This window comes from Pundamilia nyererei, unplaced genomic scaffold, assembly GCF_000239375.1.
Source record: "Pundamilia nyererei isolate P.nyererei 1_Seehausen unplaced genomic scaffold, PunNye1.0 scaffold00117, whole genome shotgun sequence".
In the NCBI taxonomy this organism is placed as follows: Eukaryota; Metazoa; Chordata; class Actinopteri; order Cichliformes; family Cichlidae; genus Pundamilia; species Pundamilia nyererei.
In genome coordinates, this window is record NW_005187518.1 from 785,373 (window position 1) to 805,968 (window position 20,596).

The 20,596-nt window shown below is 41.1% G+C and overlaps 1 protein-coding gene across 2 annotated transcripts in view; it reads left to right on the plus strand.

Annotated features, from left to right (window-relative positions):
• Positions 1-2,896: 2,896 nt before the first annotated feature.
• The window catches only part of sipa1l3 (signal-induced proliferation-associated 1 like 3), an 84,670-nt gene continuing 66,970 nt past the window's right edge, over positions 2,897-20,596 (plus strand). For both annotated transcript variants that reach the window (XM_005742130.1, XM_005742129.1), the window contains exon 1: positions 2,897-3,048. The gene's annotated coding sequence lies outside the window, so the exon portion shown is untranslated. The remainder of the gene's footprint in view (positions 3,049-20,596) is intronic.

Here is a 20,596-nt window from a genome sequence, read left to right on the forward strand (position 1 = left end):
GAGCTTGTTCTTGTGCTGCCATGATTAGTGCCTCTGTGCTGTCTTTCAGTCCAGCTTTGTCCAGCCACTGGTAGGATTTCTGGATATCAGCCACCTCCACTATCTGCCGGTGGTACATACCGTGCAGGGGCCTGTCCTTCCATGATGCTGATATATTACTGATATATTCGTGGATGTTTGTTGTCTCATCCTGGACTGTGGTGCTGACACTCACCAGTCCCCGGCCTCCTTCCTTGTGCCTCAGGCTGCTGGACTTGGAGTGAAACCCTCCATGCATGGTCAGGAGCTTCCTTGTCTTGATGTCAGTGGCTTCTATCTCCTCCTTTGGCCAACTTATTATCCCAGCAGGGTACCTGATCAAGGGCAGGGCGTAGGTGTTGATAGCCCGGTTCTTGTTCTTACCGTTCAGCTGACTTCTCAGAGCTTGCCTGACCCTCTGCAGGTACTTGGTGGTTGCAGCTGTTCTAGTGACCTCTTTATGGTTCCCATTTGTCTGTGGGATCCCCAGGTACTTGTAGCTGTCCTCTATGTCTGCAATGTTGCCTTCTTGTAGTTCAATCCCCTCAGTTCTCACTACCTTCCCTCTCTTTGTTACCATCCGACTACACTTCTCCAGCCCGAATGCCATTCCAATGTCATTGCTGTATATCCTGGTGGTGTGGATCAGTGAATCGATGTCTTGTTCACTCTTGGCATACAGCTTGATGTCATCCATGTACATGAGGTGGCTGACAACAGGTTATTGGTCGGTAGTTGGAGGGGACCGGTCCCTTCTGGGGGTCCTTGAGGATCAGGACTGTCCGGCCTGTCCGGTTGTCTCTCGTCAACTAGCAGCTGGTTCATTTGAGCTGCCAGGCGCTCGTGGAGTGCAGTCAGCTTCTTTAGCCAGTAGGCGTGAACATGTCAGGGCCTGGTGCTGTCCAACTCTTCATACTGGAGACCCTTTCTTGGATGTCTGCTATTGTGATTGTTACTGGACCCTGTTCAGGGAGGTCGCTGTGGTCTGCCTCAGATCCACTAGCCACTGAGCATTGCTGTTATGGGTTGCGTCCTTCTCCTATATGCTCTTCCAGTATTGTTCCATCTCCAGCTTGGTGGTGCTATTCTCATATTTTCCCCCTGCCACTGAGAGTACACCTTGGCTGGTTCTGTGGAGAACAGCTGGTTTATTCTTCTGCCTTCGATCTCTCTAGTGTACCTCTACAAGCGCCTGGCCAAGGTTGTGACTCATTGCTTGGCAGTTTCCAAGGCCTCAGGTATGGACAGCTTGCTGTACTTCTTAGGCACCTTCTTCATCGCACCTTTCTGCAGCACCGATAGTTGGCTAACCTCCCTCCGTGCTACCTTGATCTTAACTTCCAGCCTCCTTCTCCATGGAGGGTACTGCCCCTTGTGGCTGTTCAACTTGTCGCCCAGCATCTCACTGGTCACTGCTGCCTTAGTGTAGATCAGCTTGTTAGTCTCGGTTATGGTGGCCATAGGTATCGTCCGTAGTGCTGCATTAACATCATCTAGCAGACCTTCTGAGAGTACTTCACGTAGTCTTGGTAACCAGCTACGGGGGTCCAGGTTTCAAGCTTGGCCATGATCCTATCTTTCAGGTCAGTTCCCCTCGCACTCAACGATGCTTCTTCTATCGCACTTGGGGCTTGGTACCCAATCTCGGGTGGGGGTGATGATATCACCCCCCTGACCTGGCGTCCTGGCTCCCCCTTGCCATAGCATTTGTGTTGTACCTCGTCAATCTCTAGCTGTGAGAGCAGTCCCTTCTTTTGAATGTTGGAACACTGAGCTACTAGTTGTTTTGCCACCATTGTGGATGTTGGGTATCAAGGATTCCATAGGTCATCATCCTATTCATGTAACCCCTTCCACCAGGGTTACTTGCGTAGTAGCATTCCAACAATGGCCTATTTTCATGTCTTGCCCACCGATGCCTTCTTATTCCAGTAGCCCACTTCTCGTCAGGGTGCCCTGGGTCCTCAACACTTGAGGCGGATCTTGCTGATCAAATAAAGCAGTTTTTAATATGTGTTATTTTTGTGTTATTATCTCAAAACTTTATTTTAAGAAGTTGAAATATACAGTGAGATTTACTGTTTAAAAAAAGCTCTCTGGAAAAGAAAGAAAATCAATCAACAGTATAAATATAAAAATAAATAAATATATCCAAATTCTTTCAAACAAATAGTTATATATCATTAACTTAGTTATTATTCATTTCAGGTTAATCGCTCAGCATTTCAAATCAGCAACCACAAGGGTGTGCTATTGGCCTATTTGTGAACTTGACATGACACTGAGTAAAAACTTATTGGGCTGTGCAGTAAAACGCTCTGTCCACAGTTTAAAAGAAACAAAATAAAACAAAATACATTTACTCAAGTACATAACAATACGGGGATATTCCATTCTGCTTCTTGATACTATTCAACCAGTTCAGATTCTGTTTTTTATTTTTTACTTTGTAGACTCAGATTATTCATACAACATATTATAAACAAATAAATTATAACTAAGTATTATTGGTTAGGATAAGATGGAAGTTTGTAAATGAAAGAAAAAAGGGCACCATCGTTATCTGTAACAATAGGTCTAATGTATAAGCCAATACTACCGGTATAAAAATAATTTACTTGTGCTACTCTACCTTCAAAATAACAGCGTGAATAGTTTTCGTTCATAAATAAACCGTACAAAAGCACAATAAATTAAATTAATACTTGGTGTTCTGATTATTGTACTCTACTTATTGTAATCTGATACTTGTACTCTGCAATATTACCACTTGTATTTACTACGTGTTTCCACGGCTCCAGGAGCAGCAGCGTGCCGCCCCCTGTGTTACTATCAGTAGTTTGCGCCAGTCGGAGTTACGCATGCGCAGTGAGTGCGGGCGCAGCTTCGCCGTGGTTTCGGTTGAGAATTCTTGGCAACGTCTCACTTGGTGAACAGGCAGCAGACCGTCGGGCAACGGCTGTTTCCACAATGTCTGGAGGATTATTTTAACGGAGCTGGAAGTGAGCGGAAACCCTGGAGCAGCGAAAGGTAAGCCGTGTGTGCTCTCTTGGTTTTCACTGAGCAGTTTTGGGTGAGCAGCCGGGGATATTCAAAAGCGCTGAAAAGTGGCGAGCGAAGTGAACGTTAGTGAGCCAAAGCAAACATTGAGAGGAGAGGCAGCCGAGCCGAGCAGACCAACTTCAGTCAATGCGGAGAGCAGCCTCTTTACTACGGCTCAGTCGCGGTTCTCAGTCCCGCCAGGAGCCGTTTTCACCGGGTCCGTGCTCCACTTTGACCTCCAGCTTCTCAGCAAAGTATATACATACTCTCAAATGTGCCGTTGCACGCAAAAATTATTAAGGAGAAAATATTCCACAACCTTCGCGATCCTTAAGGGGCCAGTGCGCATGCTCATGGGGCTCTGCAGACTTCGGATTTGTAGTTTTTCGTACCTGAGTTAATCACAGTTGCGAGGGCCAAGAGAAAAACGGTAAAACTACAAGTTCCAGACAATGGGAGCTTTGTTTGGGAGCCAGCTAGTTAGCCTGGACGAGCTTTGAATTTCGAGTAGTTTTTCCTACAAACGGAAGTTGCCTTGGCTGGATATTGGATCCAGCATGAGCGGCATGGGAAATATTTTGGCTGCACCGCATATTTAAGGAGGAGGGGTGGGGGGACGAGTTCATTAGTTGTAGATGGAAGTGGTTTGTCATGAAAGGGTATGCAACACGTTTTAATTGATTGTGCTTACGCGTGTGTGTGCATGCAGACGCTCAGCTGTCAGAGGACCTGTGTGCAGGATTTGTAAGTGCATTGTAGATATGCATGCTTCTGTGTGTGTGCTTAGTCGATTGTGTGTACGCAGAATGGGAGATGATAATGCCTCGGTGTGTGTGTCATCTCCCTTTCATTGAGATCCTCCGTGTTGCTGCTGTACCCCCTCCACCCCCAAAGCCCTCAGAAAACGACACGTCGAGTATGAGGATGATGGATTTTGTCGGGCAAGAGCAGCAGAGCATGGCAGCACTGCACATATTCAAGGCATCATTTGCTGTGGTCGCCTCTCGTCTGGAACTAATGGAATAATGATTACCAGGAAAATGTGAGAATCATGTGCCAATGCCTTAACCTGGTTATCCTGTACTGCCCACTGTTTGCTGTACTATTGGGGAAATCCTGTATTTCACGTCCAGTTTAAGGGGAAATCAGGATTGGATGTTGCCTGTGCTGTTCACTGTAGTAACGACATGGTTTTCCTCATTGTAAATACAGTTTTTGAACAGTGGATGTACACCGAGCTGCAAGAGTCAGCCATTCAGTGATCTGTGTTTCCGTTGTTTTCATCCTTTCCATGGGTGTTTGGAAAGCTTGCATATTAAAAGCCAAACTAAGCACAATGGCTATTTTTGGTCAAGGAAAATATTAGGCAGTTGCTTTAGCTGGGAATCCGAAATGCATTATAGTTATCGACTGAGCAAAAGTTATGTACCCTCTTCGCAGTATAAGATAAATAGAAACTGAATGGTGAATGCAAACCTGGTGAAACTGTATAATTAAAATATACCTAACATACAATATATAGACTCAATATGTATTGGGCCACCTACACATAATACCTACAGAAGCTTTTAAATCTTTCTACAAGATTTTGGAGGATGCTGTTGGGAATTTGTCAGGTCAGACACTTCTGTGAGCAGAGGCCCCCATTCTAGTTCATCCTGAAGGTACCGTATTTTTTGGATCATAAGGTGCACTGGATTATAAGGCGCATTAAGCGGAACAAAACAGTCAGATAAGACAAACTTTACTCAACTCATTCTTCTTGCTTACGCTACTTCCGTACCATTGATTCATTAATGTTGAATTCTCTTGCAGCTACTCTATTCCCATGTTGTTGCAGTATATTAATGACTAACCTCGTATTGTGGATGGATTATCTCAGTTGTTCTCCTGACTGACGTTTGGTCCGTTTACAGCATCCTGCCATGCGCTTGATTGCATTTGTCCCCAACCCTCAGGAACCCTCACGTTAATTTCTGTTGAGCAAAAAAAAAAAAGGTTAGCATTCATCCTCCAGCTTCACTGTTTATGTTATGCTAACATAGCTGTGTCGCTAGCGATCACGTAGTGCATCATTATATACCAGCTAGCCAAACTTCAGTAACCCTACAAACGTCACTGCTTTTTAGTTTTCTGTCTTCATTTATGTTGGAAGTGATAGCAGAGCTGTATGTTTTAAATTTTTTTGGAAATCTCTCAGTCAGAACATGGTATATCATGTTTATGTGGAAACTAGCGAGCTAACTTCCTGCTTCTAACTTCTAACTCCATTAAATTTAATACATTCTGTTTTCATGGATGCCTGGATGTTAAACTTAATTGTTACACCTAGTAAAGCAGCAACGCTCATCATTTTATTAAAGATGAAAGAATTTAGACGGTTTATAACTCTGAGTGATGCCGCAGTGCTCGCTTGACTTTGGGACCTGAAGAGGACAGACTTTTTTGGACCCAGATTACTCTGAGTCTGTGAGGCTCCTGATTACAGTAGCCATAATGCTCTGACAATCCATCAAGCAGTACGGCTTCGTAGCTTACCAAAGTCATACTAAAACATTTTTTGACAGATTTTTGAGTAGGGCTGTGCAATATGACCAAAATCTCATATCCCGATATAAGACATTTATCGTCCCTACAACGATATATAGCACAAAAATTTTACATTTTCTGTAAATTCTGTGAATCTTGGGTAACTCGACTGGCGTGAAGAAACCTGGCGGCTCTTTTTTGCTCATCCGTAAACATTCTGCATACTATTTCACGTGATTCATTTTATTTTGAAGAATCTCAACAGGATCTTCAGCTTTATTGTGAAAGGTTTATGTGGAAAATAAACAAGCGGATGGAGCCACGTGATCGTTGTTGCTAACGACAACGCATAAAAGCAGTTGCTTGTCCATCCATTGTCAGAATCAGAGAGACTTTATTTATCCCCAAGGGGCAATTAAGTGTGGTTGTTTTAAATATAAGAGGGAAAGCTTTAAGAAATTAAAATTAAATATTGCCTACAGTGCTGTAGGTACATCTTAGCTGCAAACCCCTTTGAAACCCTACGCTATGCATAACCTGGCGTACACTTCTCTGGAAATTTAACTGGATATTGAATTGATGCAGCCCGCAACTATTGACTGAAAGGGCTGTTCATTACAGCTGATTCGTCTTATGTATTTCCGCCTACTTTTTAGCCTTAGTTTTTGAATTTATCATTGAGACGATAACAGTCATAGCCTCAATATAAGAACTCATGCATGTCAGTAAGTTCTTGAAGGGAAATTGGCAAACCTATGGGAGTGGATTTGAGGAGATGTACAAAGAAGTGGAAAAACTTGAGGGATAAATGTTTGCCTCTGGGAAGAAAAAAAAAATATACCCACATTAAAGAGAAGGGACCCAGGAGGGGAAAACAAGCCAGAAGTTTATTTGTTTCTATTGTGGCATGTATAAAACACTGGGGACGTGACCAGAAGCGCAAGCATGCTGGCAACAGCACTGGCCACTTACGTAGGTTACATCATAGGCTCTGTAAAGATTCAAATCAACTGTCAAAGTGTTTGCGTTGAAGTTATGATCTTAATGCCAGAGGAGGTGTGAAACTCATTGAGTCAGCAGAGAGTTGGTGACTTTCACACACGATGCTTCTTAGCACTCTGTGACCCCACTCTGTAACTGTCAACTGTGGTTGCCACTTTGTGGCTGAGTTGCTGTGGTTCCTAATCACTTCCACTTTGTAATACTGCTTAAAGGTGGCCATGGAATATTTATACTTGGTTTCATTTTTCTCCAGATGGGTGAAGTTGTGTTAAAAAAATTGCAAGCATTAACGACCTTCAGTCTTATTTTAGAATTATTTGTATATCTGCCTGTTTTGGAGATGTGTATACTTTCAAATGCAAAAACAGTGACACCAAAAGATGTTCTTGATGAGCTGCTTAAGGGACCTTTTATGAACCTGTATACAGGGGGATGCAGCCACTGGTGTGAACTGACCCTTTTCATGTGCCAGAGTAGTAACTTGATAATGATGTCTCTGTTCTGTGAACATGCCTCAGTAATAACTTTACAATATGAGGGGGATGAGGAAGCTAAAGTGAATTAGCAACTTTTAGCTAAAGCTGTGTTGTTGTTTTGTTTGGGGTTTTTTGTAAGGAAAGAGATTTTTCAGAAAAAAGGCTGTTGAAGTTTGTTGTCTTGAAGCTGAAAATCGTTGTAGTTTAAAGTTACAGTCATTTGTTTTTTGGGGTTATTTGAAAGGGGGGAAAGTGATACTCTGAAATATCCATGTATTAATTATGTCTTCCAATAACAGCATTCTCATAAGCTTATGCTTATGAGGAAGCTGCCTTGTTGAATACAGTGGTGTAGATAGACATTTTCGTTCTGCCTAACGGCGTTATATGTATGTAGCTACAGAGCAACCACATGCATAATATGCTCAATATTGTCAGCAGATGCAACACTCCATCACCAGAAATCTGACAACGAGCCAACTAAACAACAACAGCTGTATGCAAGCTGCATTTTGCATACAGCATTAACTGTTTAAACTTCACCTTTCCTATCAAATTATGTTGATACAGCTGTAAGAATTCATGTGTTTCACCTGCATGCATTTTATCTAAAATACGTTTCGCTGAGTGTGACATGGGCTTGGAAAGTCTTGTATGGTCTTTTGTGTCTATCTAAGCATGTTTTTGTTTCTCTTAAAGCAATGATATCACGTTAATTTGCGTTGACCTCATAACTCATGACCCATGTAGGATTGTTGCAAAGCGCCTACAGGAGTCAGTTTGTAGCAGATAACTCTTGCTTTCAGTCTGTGATCTTTTAAGACATCCTATATTTTCTGCTACATATTTTTGGTGTTTCATTGCATGCAGCTGCAGGAACAAAGACTGCTGTCTTCAAAGGGAGGTGAATGTGGACCACCTGAGTTATTTCGCCTGTAAACATTTTGTTGAATCACAGCATTCTATCTTGGCAGAGGTGACTCATCAGTTGTTGATTTTCCCCTTTTCCTTTTTTTCTTGACAAAGATTTCAAGGAACGTACTCATGGCCATGCAGTCGTGGTCATCTGTGGGAGGAACAAAGCAATCTTTCCAAGATCGTGATTTATTTTTTTAACACCAGTAAAAGCTGCGTTTTGGCATCAGCAATGGTTGTAGCTCTCTTTCCTAGCCGCGACACCTTGGCCGTCCTCCTGCTGTTTGTAATTTTAGAACGCAAAATCTCTTGCCAGGTTTCTTTTTAATCCTTCAAGGCGTCTTAGTTAAATAGAGGTTAATAGAAGTGAATAACTGTGTGTGCTCACTGTGTACATGACATCCATCACAATCACTGGGTGTATCCTGATAGGTCACAGAGAGGGAGCACAAACCTTGAGGCTATGGATGCCATCTGGTCTAAGTCAGGTTCCACAGTGATGCTGCATGTGTGCATAAGTTTGTGTTTAAAGTGGGTCTTTAACTAGAACTCGGGCTAGCTACTGTCTTCTGTTCTTTATTGGAGTGTATTTCAAATTGCATTCTGTGTTTGTTGCTGGCTCATAGTCTTTTTATAGCCTTTATAAACCGACACTGTGACACAGGTTAAACCAGTGCTGGCAGTTAATCTGAATGGATCTGCGCACGTCAGCACACCTGACATCACAGCCTCCACCCAGCTTGCGGTGAGGGCATTAATTGACTGTGATCAACAGGTGGTTTTACCGAAGGTGTAGTTTTGTGTGTGTGTGTTTGGTGATGATTTCTTATTTTTGAAATAATAAACCTTCCAGATAAAACAATTTGTACATCAACTCTTTTTCCATCATTTAAAAAAGTGCATTTCTTTCACCATTTATTCAGGACATCTACTAATCTGAAGGTCGGTGGTCCGATTTCTAGCTCTTCTAGTCTGCATGCCAAAGTATCCTTGGCTCTGAGTTTCTCTTGATTCACGCATCAAGAGAAACTCAGAGTTTCTCTTGATGTATGTGACTGTATGTGAATGTATGGGACTGTATGTATGTGACTGTTGGATAGAAAGGACTTAGACATGTATGTGAATACATGTTGTATAAAGGTTCTTTGCGTGCTGAAGTATAAAAGCATTATACAAGAACCAGTTCATTTACCATTTGCCAGGGCTTGTCATGGTCATTTTTATCATCTCGGTAAAAACCCTTGAACAGTGTTACTGGACTTTATCATGGTGTTTTTCAAGCCTGAAGGTTTGTTTCTGCTCCTAAAGTTAATTTTCATTTAAATACTATTCATTTTCTGGCAGAAGTTAAACATTACAATTAATGTACTGTAAAACGTTATGCGGTTGTATGTCAGATAAATAACATGGGTATATGTTATAAAATTAAATCCTAATTCAGATTAGGGCTGCCACGATTAGTCGACTAGTCATGATTACGTCGACTATCAAAATCGTCGACGACTGATTTAATAGTCGACGCGTCATTTGAAGCTTTGTAAGATCACGAAAGCCGCAGGAATAAGTAGTAGGATTTAAGAGTGTAATAACGGACTGAAACAGGAGATGGCAGCACTGCATGTACAAGGATGCCAGCTGCCGTTAAACCCCGAAGAAGAAGAAGCAGCTCTGTCCCAGAATTCATAGCGCAGCCCAGCTCAGTTTTCAACAATGGCAGCAGCTACTTAGTTTTAATGTTACTCTTATTATTCTTTCTGGGTCACAAAATAAACGTTCAACATATTTTCAGGCGAGAATGTAGCTGTGTAAACCTCAAATATCTGCTCAGTTTATCAAGACACCACATATTTTCAAAAGCGCGCCGACATTTTCGGAGACATCTGTTACCCACTAGCTCGATAGCTAGCCGGGGGCTAGGCTCACTAGAGCCGGTGAGAACACCGGACTCCCGGCAAATCGTTTTCAAACCCACCGCCGTCTTTCGCTACTCAGGTTAAACATGATATATAAGTCATTTAGATAACTTAAAAATGTTATTGTTTGGCTTTTTTTAGTATTTTATTTGTTCCTGAGTAAATCTGTTTGGCTGAGATTAAAGTTATAGTTTTTACACAGCTGAATAAACGTCAAGCAGACAGCTGATTATCAGAAGTGTGAGATGCTCGAGAATATACTCCGGTGTCCCGTTATATTATAGATAGCAAGGAGTTTATTAAATTTCACTGAAACAATCTGCAAATTTCATTAAAATTTAATAAACTATCATCTTGTCTTTATTTTTAGTTAGCACATACCTTAAACACTTAAAGCTGTAAGCTAATGATAGTTATATAAGAGCAGATGCACGCTGCTGCAATAAGCTGTAGGTTTTATGTCCAATGGATGATGATCCGATTAGTCGACTAATCGCAAAAATAATCGGTGACTAGTCGACTATCAAAATAATCGTTTGTGGCAGCCCTAATTCAGATCAGTCAAAAGTTTTAAGTGTCACAGAACAATGCAAATAAAATAAAAGGCTAAATTCTTTGGTTACTTAAAAATGAATAATGTAATATAATACCAAACAAAATCTCCAAAAAACTTCTTCGATACAATATCTTTTCTTCTGCATAGATTCAAAATATTTTACTTTGTTGGGAAACAACCCACAAATAAATGGCCAATACACATATATGTGTATATATCCTCAACACAAATGCTAGAAACTTTTAAATGTAAGCAAAGGAAAACTTGAACAAAGCCAATATTTACTCAGTTGTAGTCCACGTTTTCTCCAATGAAGAAAGAAAAGAGAAAAAGCACAAGAAGTGCAGTTAAGTGTGCAGTGAGGGTCATATGGATAGTATGTGCAGCTAGACCACAAATCCAATGTGGTATCGAGCTGTCATAAGATGAGCGGCAGTGTTCAACCTGGACAGGGGTCTGGCCTGCTATAAAGCTACAGGGTTAACTCAGAAACAGGTGTCAACACTTCTCCCATTTTGCCTTCCCTGCCTGCTGCTGCTGAGGGCTGGATGCCTCATTTGTATTGGCGTAAAGCGTCTAAAAGCTGAGTTGCTCTTTTGCTCAGCGCAGCAGCAAACCGAGCAAGCCATTTAAAAAGTGTGTTTCAGAGTGCGTCTTGTCTAAAAGCACCTTTACACCCTGTATTTACTTTGTGAATCCATATATAGAAATATCTAGGCTTTTGCTCTATATCCTCTGTAGTGTTTTCAACAAGCAACCATCAATTTCATTTTTGTTTACACTGCATGCAAATAAGCTGAAATGTCTCGACAGAGATTGTTTTAGTCTTTATGTAGCAGGCACCTTGTGGATGCAGGTACATGGGGATTGGGGGTGTGTGTGGAAGGAAAGTGCAGTCAATTAAAATACAGTTAGATTTAATTAAAGGTAGAATACAGTTGCAGAGCAGTAATCTGTAACATAAAGATGTGTGTACATATAAGGTAGAATAGTAAGAGGCAATAAGAGAGAGAGGAGGACAGAAATGTAGAGGTATTGTGTGGGTGTAATAAGTGTGAGTTCAACAGAAAGGACAGAAAATTGCATTTCATTTGATAATGATGTAATGTAGTGTAGTTTTATGTAATATTGTGGTTACAGTGTGCTAAGTCACAGTTTCTATGAGCAGTCAGCATGAACATGTTTTTGTCTAACTGAAAATATATTTCTGTATACATGAATGTATATATATCATTTTGTATACATGTAGATTGGACTCAGCAGCATGTTTGTGTATGCAACAAGCTCTTGTTTGCAAACCTAATGAAAGTTGTTTAGATACTGTGCATAAACACATGCTGAATGGTTGCTCTGTGTTAGAGTTCAGGTGTACAGTTTAATATCAAATAGCATTAGATGAGTGACAGCATTACAGCCCACCCCCCTCCACTCTCTTTGATGTATTTTCCCTCAAGGGTTTTGTCCATAAGTCAGCATTCATGATGGTATCAGGAGGCCAGAGATTTACAGAGGGAGGTGCACATGAAATGAGTCTCTGCTTTATGGCCTCTTGTGCAGTGATAAAACATCTTCTAGGAAGGCAGCTGATCTGTGAAAACTGCCTCCTCTTTTTTTTCTCATTCCCTCAGTGGTCAAATTCTCTTAAGGTGTTGTTTACCCATCTGTGTCTTCTTGTCAGAGAAGAGAATGAATCAGATAATCACAAGCCTGGGTGTAAATATATGAGATGTGCCACTTTCTTTCTTTAAAAGAGGTCTTTTTAGCAGCACAGGCTATGTCCTAGGCTCCATCTTTCTCCTCTGAATGTGTTTGACTCGGGTAAATATAGCCTGTTGGTTTTAGCTCGAGGATAAACCCAGATGTTGAGGAGGCCTGTCTTGCCACAGGTTGGCCTGCGTCCGCTTCGTGGTCATCGTTGGTAACAGAGGGGAGAGTGAGAGAATGAAAGAGAGAGAGAGAGAGAGAACCACATCGTCCATCCACAAAACACTTAAATAGTGTTACTGACTTAACTCTCAGCTTGTGACAGGGTTAAAGCAGATCCACTGGCTACAAAGGCATTTAGACAACCTGATAAAGTGCTGTACATAAAGAGTGATTTTCACAAGACTGTAATGCAGTCCATTCGGTAATTTAAAGTGAAGGCCACGCTACAGATTTATAAATGGATATCTACTCCAGAAGAGTCTGTACTTAGCCCTGACAGGCAGTGAGTTTAAATATGAACACTTAGATCTGTCCTTTTTGAAACAGAGAAGGACTAAGATTTACATGAGTGTTAGAAAACTGGATTCAATTTTTTGAGGATTATCCGAATTCTTACATTAAATCTGAGCGCATGAAAAATAGGAATAGCTTCACCAATTGGCTATAGACTTGCTTTATCCCTGAACAGCACTGAATGTCCTCACCTTTATGACATTAAGAGCTCTCAGCTGTTACTCCTTCTCCTCCCTTTCCTTTGTAAAGTCTCTCTCTGCCCTCTCTTTAAAACACGAATGAGGATGGTGAGTGATGCTGATGACGATGCTAGAAGCACAGTTCATTCAATTGATCTCTAGGGAAAAGACTTTGTTCCAGAGACTTCCAAAGCGTTCAAATACTTGCTCGTTAATATGAAATGCCACGGAGGTGAAAGGGACAGCAGACACTTTTCTCTATAATGTCTTCATTTCCAGGTAGCCATGTCTAGAGCGTTAAGACAACGAGTATGTTGTTACACCTGCTTCTTATCTGTTCTTAACTGAGCCATCACATGTGGAGATGACAGGTGGCGTCTGCGTGTGTGTGTATGATTCCACAAAAAGCTCTATTGTATTTAGCATGCCAGAAATGTGCTGGAAACAGGAAATCCTGCACGACGGGATAAAGAAACAGCTGATTGTGTCTCCATCTGTTATTAATGTAGTGAGACAGAGTGAATTAACCCCATGCGCTCGACATACACACGAGCTTGACCATCAAACACCTGTCAGGTCATAGGTTCACTTGCTGTCTGTTTTAGGGTGGGGATATACCCTCTTTTGGATGCATGCGTGGCCAATTTGCACACACTAGGGACGAGTAGTTGTTGTTGTTGTTGTTGTTACTTTTTAAGCCAACCTAGAAAAAGCATAGATCTTTGGTGATTTGTATTGTTGTGACACACAGTTTAAACAATTTGGATAGTACCCCTCCGTAAGGTTGCAGATTACAGCAACAATCATAATCATGACTACTGTGTTCAATATTGTTAATAAAAGTTTTTCTTTTATTTCTTAATTTAATAAACATGCAGCTGATTTTCCCATAGAAATTCATGCTTTAAACTTTTCTTTAAATTTAATTAAAATGGAAAACAAATATATTTAAATAAAGAAGTGAAGCCCATTTCACAAAGGCACCAGCTTGAGCTTTGCTAAGATGTTGCTGCAGAGAGTCCTCTTCTGTTATCACAAGATGTTACATTTTAAAGTTTCAGCAATATCAATGATAATGTCTATGGTGCAGACGGACATTAAGAAAGGACCACACAGCTGTCGAGTGACAGAGAGCTGAAATTTTCAGCCAAGTATTGGATGCCACCAAATACGGGCTGACTTAGGGGCCTTGGAGACACAAGCAGCTGCAAACACCTGAAAATCCTTTCCAAGGTTCCCTTGTCGCTGCAGTTGGTTGGTTGCTAGTGGTCATTCCACGCTCAAGCCTAGATGACCCTCTAACCAATTTGCCGTGCTGTCAATCAATCAAATGCGAGACTGTGTCATGATGCTGACCATCATTGCTGCCATTACTGTACAGTCACTGAATTTATTTCACTTTACATTGACTCTCGTTGCAACGCTAATGCTGTTCATGTCCTGGTTGGGGGCCTTTAAACAAACTTTCACTTCACCTTTCCTTCATCCTGTCCTACCTACTAAAAGTTCTGTTTTAGTTGTATTGGCTCAAGCTGAAAATGGTGTGTGAGTTTGGTCTTTTAAAAAGCAAAAAATAAATAAATGAATGCATCTTTTATGAAAAAATGGGATGTGCTTTATTTATAACAAGTAACCAAACAGAAGCTTCTTGGTGAAATGAACGCAAGAGTAATTATTTTGTCCTGATGATCTCATTTCAATAAGTCACAATCTTTTAATTTTATTTTAATAAGTTAGTGGCCCAGTCCCACGCCTGCATTCTCACAGATGCAGAACTTGTTACAGTGGCATTACTCCGGACTAGAGTAAGATCAGCTCTGGATTTTTGCTTCAGTTTTCACCCATCTGTTTTTTAGTCTTACAGTTTGAAACTCAACACTAACAACCGAGTGTTTGAAATCAGCAATCAAAAATGGTAATGCAAAAGAGGAAGTATAAAAGCCCTTCATCTCAGTAAATTGTCTGAATCACAAAGTCAACAAAAGGCTGTCGTGTTCCAGGCAATTATGTCCCAACAATGAGTCAGTTCTTCTTTGTTACATGGATGTGTGAATGACCACATTTTGGCCTCTTTGTAGCCTCCAGGAACCTCTGGTGGGAAAATTCGATCTGTACTTTCTTTGAAGGTGTTCATCAGCCTTTTTACTACTTCTCCTTCTGTGCTGCCAGCTGGAAGTTGAGCTGCTGGACAGGAAGTGAGTGTATTCTGAGGAGGACGCAAGTGTGTGGTGAATATGAGTGTTGCTGTGAATCAGCCGTTAGGCATCAGGGAGAGAAATGGTCTTACCCTGTGATCCGTCATCATGATAAATGACCAGTTCACAGGGTATGAGTCTAAACATTCATTTCAGAAAGAGGCCGTGGAGTTGTCTGTGGCATGCAGCTGCAATCCTGGAGACTCACCCTGCCCTTTCATTGTTAGGATAGTTTAAGATTGGATCATCCTGGTTTCCGGAGAGGAACAAGGCTGCTTCCAAATTCTCCAAACAGCATCAGGAAACATGTAGAGAGATTTGAGTGTTTCCTCATTCCTCTGTCACACAGGATGTTTTTCTTTTAGTGACCAGCATGTCCTTTTAAAACAGAGACAGCAGATCACACACACACACACACCCACACCCACAGGATCTCGCGCATGTATAGGAATAGGTGGATGAGGTGGGGATTGTTTAAGTTGTTTTATTTTTTGTTTTTTATTTGAAATATTTCATGAAACATCAACAGTAACATGGTATATTCCCCTGGCATTTTGTGGCATGTGTGACGAGAAACTTGCATAAATTTACAAACATGCATATATACACACTGTTGTACATACATGTGGTCTCTCCCACTGTCAGTTTTTTCACAGCTCAGGTCTCAGGCTGTTGCTGCTCTCTGTGGTGCCATTGTTTTAATGCTAATTGAGTATAGCGCGCGGTCATTCCATGGATGCCTCTTGTCCCACTTTATTATGGTACTGTATCAAAATGTGCATTTTTTCCCCCCTCCTTATTTCAAAATCAGATTTGGTGCTGTGATGGAGGTTATTTAGTTCATTGGTCTACACAGCTCAGACAGTGTATGGTATGATAATGTGTTTATGTCATTGCTACAGCAGGGCAGACAATATATTTAGTCTGCTGTGTGAGGGGGAATTTCTTGCAAACATACAGTATATTTCTGTAACTCTCGGGCGCCTTTTGTTGTCTTGAGTATTCATTATGTGTATGTGTATGCATCTTTAAAAATGTATATTTGTAGTCAACAATCAACTTATGTTGATAGGCTGCCATTTCCAAAGGCATCTTTTTAGACACTAATGTGTTTGTTAGATTTCTGCTTATTAAGCTCCATCTAGTTTATTTCCAATATAAACCAGCAGATTTTTTTTTTTTTTTTTTTTTTTTTTTTTTTACAGTAAGTAACATATTTGATAAAACCATGTAATATTTTATATTTACGACTAGAGGATGTAGGTAAAAAGTAGACATTGATATGTAATAACTTGTTTTGATAAGCCACTGATCCTACGTGGTGATATGACCCTGGGAATGTTGTCCCAGCATTTGCTTTTTGAAGGTCTCTCCAGGGAATAATCAGAAAACAGATCCAGCATCCAGGGCAACAAATCTAGTTTCTGTTTCTCTACTCCAGTTTTGCTATTGAAATAATGATGTATCTCATGATGTTGATGCTCAAATTTGGTTTTGGAAAAAATCTCTTTGCCCCCCCCCCCCTCCACGTACTTGTGACATCTAGACTGATGTGTGCGCATTGCTTTGGTACCACAAGTCAAACTGACCTGTCCATGGTGGACAGTGAACAACAGTTAATTTTACTGAAACGTAGCTGGTCCCGACTCTTGAATTTACACAAAATTATGTAGCCTCCACTGGCAGAATGAGCAAACTAGACACAATAGCAGCCTATTACACTGAGATTCACAAAGATTATCCTTATGCTAATCAGTGTACTTGTTTACAATGCATATTACAACCTAAAAGTGCAGTGTCTATGTTGCGGCATAGGATATAGAGCCCTGCCATAGATTTAATGCAGTACCATAAATCATGCATAACTGTGGTCACACGCTTTAAACAAGCCTCTTATAAACTCTTTTCAGGTGAACATAAATAGTAGTGTGGCTCCTGCTTGTGCCCTGCCCTCACACATACATCATCTTTGTCTTAGCTTTTTTTGCTGAGCCTGAACAGAGTTTTCCTGAGCCACTACATGTGGAAACTTGTATGCCTTCAAGTGCTGTTTATTCGAGTGCCCGAGTAAATTAGCAGTGTTGTAATTAGTTCTTCTGATGCCAGTCCTTGAAACACGTTCATTGTAACATGTAGCTCCCTGGCTGTTTTTAATCTTTTTCTCTCACTGCAGACTTGGCATTCAGTGCATTTAGATCATGCACTACTGTGGAAAATATTTATGTGGTCAAATTTATTTTACATTGGAGGGAAAATGTCAAAAGTGTCAGCTCTCTGCTTAATTGTTTGTTGTAGCCAAAGGCAGTGATCAATGCAGTTGTTTTTCCAGCAAACGTTAGTGCATGTAGCAGCGACAGGCTTGTTAACTGTCCCACAGGAGTCGGCCAGAGAGCAGTGGAGGGGTGAAGGAAGTGACAAAAGTTAGTATTTCTCCACACACCAGTAGAGGCTGTTATCATTGTGAGAGAGGAGACGGGTGAGCTGATAACTCAGAGGCCTGGGATGAGGGACAGACTGTGGGAGAGGCTGAAAGCGAGGTCTGTTGCAAGGAAAAAGAAAAAAAGCCCAGTTCATGTGCTTCCTTCTCCTCTTTCACTCCCTGGATTTATCCTCCCTTTTGTCTATGTGTTTTCCCCGTGACCTCTGCAGCTGAGCTCTGATTAGATAACTGCTCAGTTCAGTGTGGCAGGAGAGGCTTTACCTGAGAAACAGTAATGACTAAAACAAAGACAGACAAAGAAGAATAGAGTGACATCTGATTGTGATAAAGGAGGAGATCTCCTCTTTCTCTAATGAGTATGATTACAAAGACAAAAGGTTTAGTACAATGTAGACGTAGGAGACGGTCTACATTGTAGACCGTGCTGGAGCGCTACCTGTGTGTGCGTGTGTGTGTGTTTTCACAGTACCTGACTCAAACTTGCTTGACCAATTTGCTCCCTAAAGGCACTCACAACACCTCTCTGTCCTTGTGTGTCTCAGACTTCTCTCAGACTGTCGCTGATCTCAACCCAAACACCTCAACACAGACTTACCTGCACCCATTAACTACTCCAGATGCTCTTCCCTCGTGTGCACATTTGTCTGCAGATGGCTGCACTTCTTCAGCCGTTCCCGCGTCTGAGTTTTGAATATTGGCAGCCCCGTGCTAATCCTCGAGGCGCTGTTTCCCCCCCCTACCCTGCTAATTTATTCACAAATAGTTTGACTTTTGGGGAAATGGGCTTAATTTCAGTGTTGAAAGTTAAATCCGGGAAGAGTAGTGGTGTTGAAATAAAAAAAAAAAAGGCTAGTTACAAAACGGTAACCTGTCAGGTTTTTATACCAGTTTATATCCTGTTGCCATTATAAGCTAAACGAATGAAGGTATGAAGACAACAGAAATCTCCGCTTCATGGTGAACACACACTTCACATTAATATGTAATAAGTGGTTAATGGCAAACTATTGTGACATTAATCTATCTCATTTCAGGTTAGGTTTCATTGCATTTGGGCAAAAAGATTTACCTATTTAGCGAAGAGTGTGACCCATGAGTAAACCATATCAAAGGAAGTTCAACAAGAGCCAAGGCTGTTTGTATTTGGGTTGCTTCATCTTCAAAAGGCCATTAACAATAAACAATGTGGAGCTAACAGACAATTTATTTATTTGGTTTTGAAGGGACAAGAAACAATTTTCCCCCTGATGTTTGGAAAATAAAAAGAAATGAAGTTGTCATAATTTATATTCAAACAACATGTTGGTAAGAAGACCATTTTCTGCTTTATAATAGTCTTTTTTTTTTAAATTTTATATTAATAGAAGTATTGTCAGCCCTGTGACAGACTGGCGACCTGTCCAGGGTGTACCCTGCCTCTCGCCCTAAGACAGCTGGGATAGGCTCCAGCCCCCCTGCAACCCTGAAAGGGATAAGCAGGGATGGATGGAGAAGTATTGTTGAAAAATAAATGGAGAAAGAACGAAGATTGCTGTTGTTGAAACTGGGATCTTGAATATTGCCCAAAATGTCAAATAATTTCTTCCAATGCTCCTTCTTAACTCTCTTTACCCTTCCCTCCCCTTTGTCCTATTTTTAATCTTTAACTTCATGCCATTAGTTAAATGTTTTCACTCCACACCGTAACTCCTAGCCCCGGAAAACAAATAGGGCACTGTATCCTTTGGAGAGCACATGTGCAGCTCAGTGTGAGTGCATGCATGGCTGTAGGACCACACCCTGGACTCACGCCACGCTTTAAACCAAACACAGAGAGAAAGGGAGATGACTTCTGCATGAATTTAGCTTGTTGTGACACAGCTCCACATCAGTTCAAGCCGGGACCGTGATGACTGTGGATTGCAGGGTAAGGAATGAGAATAATGGCAGTGGCGCTGCCCTCAGTGCCTTCCCTGCAGCTGTAGCCAAGTTTGAGAAAGAAAGTGATGATGGTGATCCGATGGTACAGTGCTTGTGTTGTGAGTATGCTTTGAAGCATTTGAGGATGGTTGGAGCAGACACACCTTCCGTTTGATTGTTGTTATTGGCCTAATTCCACTTCAGAGATGTCGCTGTCAGCCCAAATGCCTGAGATAGCTCTGAAAGGCTGAAACCTCTATCAGCTAGTAAAACTCCTCCTCACCTCCTCTGTGTGACTTGAAACAAACAACCATTCATAAATTATCACAGTATTTTCTTAAGCATTAGAACCACAGTGGTTTTAATGCAGTGCAGATTTTGACCTCTGGATTCTAAAAGCAAAGCATCTGCGCTGTTCCTGTGTTGACTCTGAACCCTATTGGGTAGGTCAAAAACACAACCAGCCGCAACATTAATACATGGGTTAACCCCTTACCCTAATCTTTACCACCACAACTAAAGTCTTAACCCTGAAAAGCTATTTAAACTTATGGGGCCTAGCATTTTTAGCCCCCATAAAGATCTAGGTCCACACCAGTATAGTAGGCTTCCTCTTTTCAGAATCCCATGAATAGTAAAACAAGCCCACACACATGCACACAATACCACTGTGACTTAAGAAGAACCACACCTTCTCCTGTAATCCTCTTCAGTCAAGACAAACCCCTCTTTATAATATCTTCTGAATAGGCTTCGTTCACTGTACTCACCACCTGCCTCTCTGCTTCTCCTTTGCCAGGAATAGATGTCCTTGTAAATGTTTAATACACAACTGCAAACTTAAGTCCAGTGTAAGAAGAACAAGTGGTACAAAAACAAAGAAACTCAACAATAATAATGAGAAGAGTACTAAGAAAACAAGAGAAATAACCAAAATGATTACAAACATTAAAGGGATGCTAGGACTTTATAATTAATATTTGTTATCCCATCAGTTTCCTCCATGTTTGAGCAACATCTTCAGAGTATCCAGAGTTTCTTGCAGAATTGGACTGTATTTGAGGTGTTAATGATGCAGGAAACAGGTGAGAGCATATGTGTGCAAAAGGGGGGCACAGCCATGTTTTCTTAAATAAATTAATAAGTTCAAGGTTCAAGGTTCTTTATTTGTCACATGCATAGTTATACAAGTATAACACACAGTGAAATGTA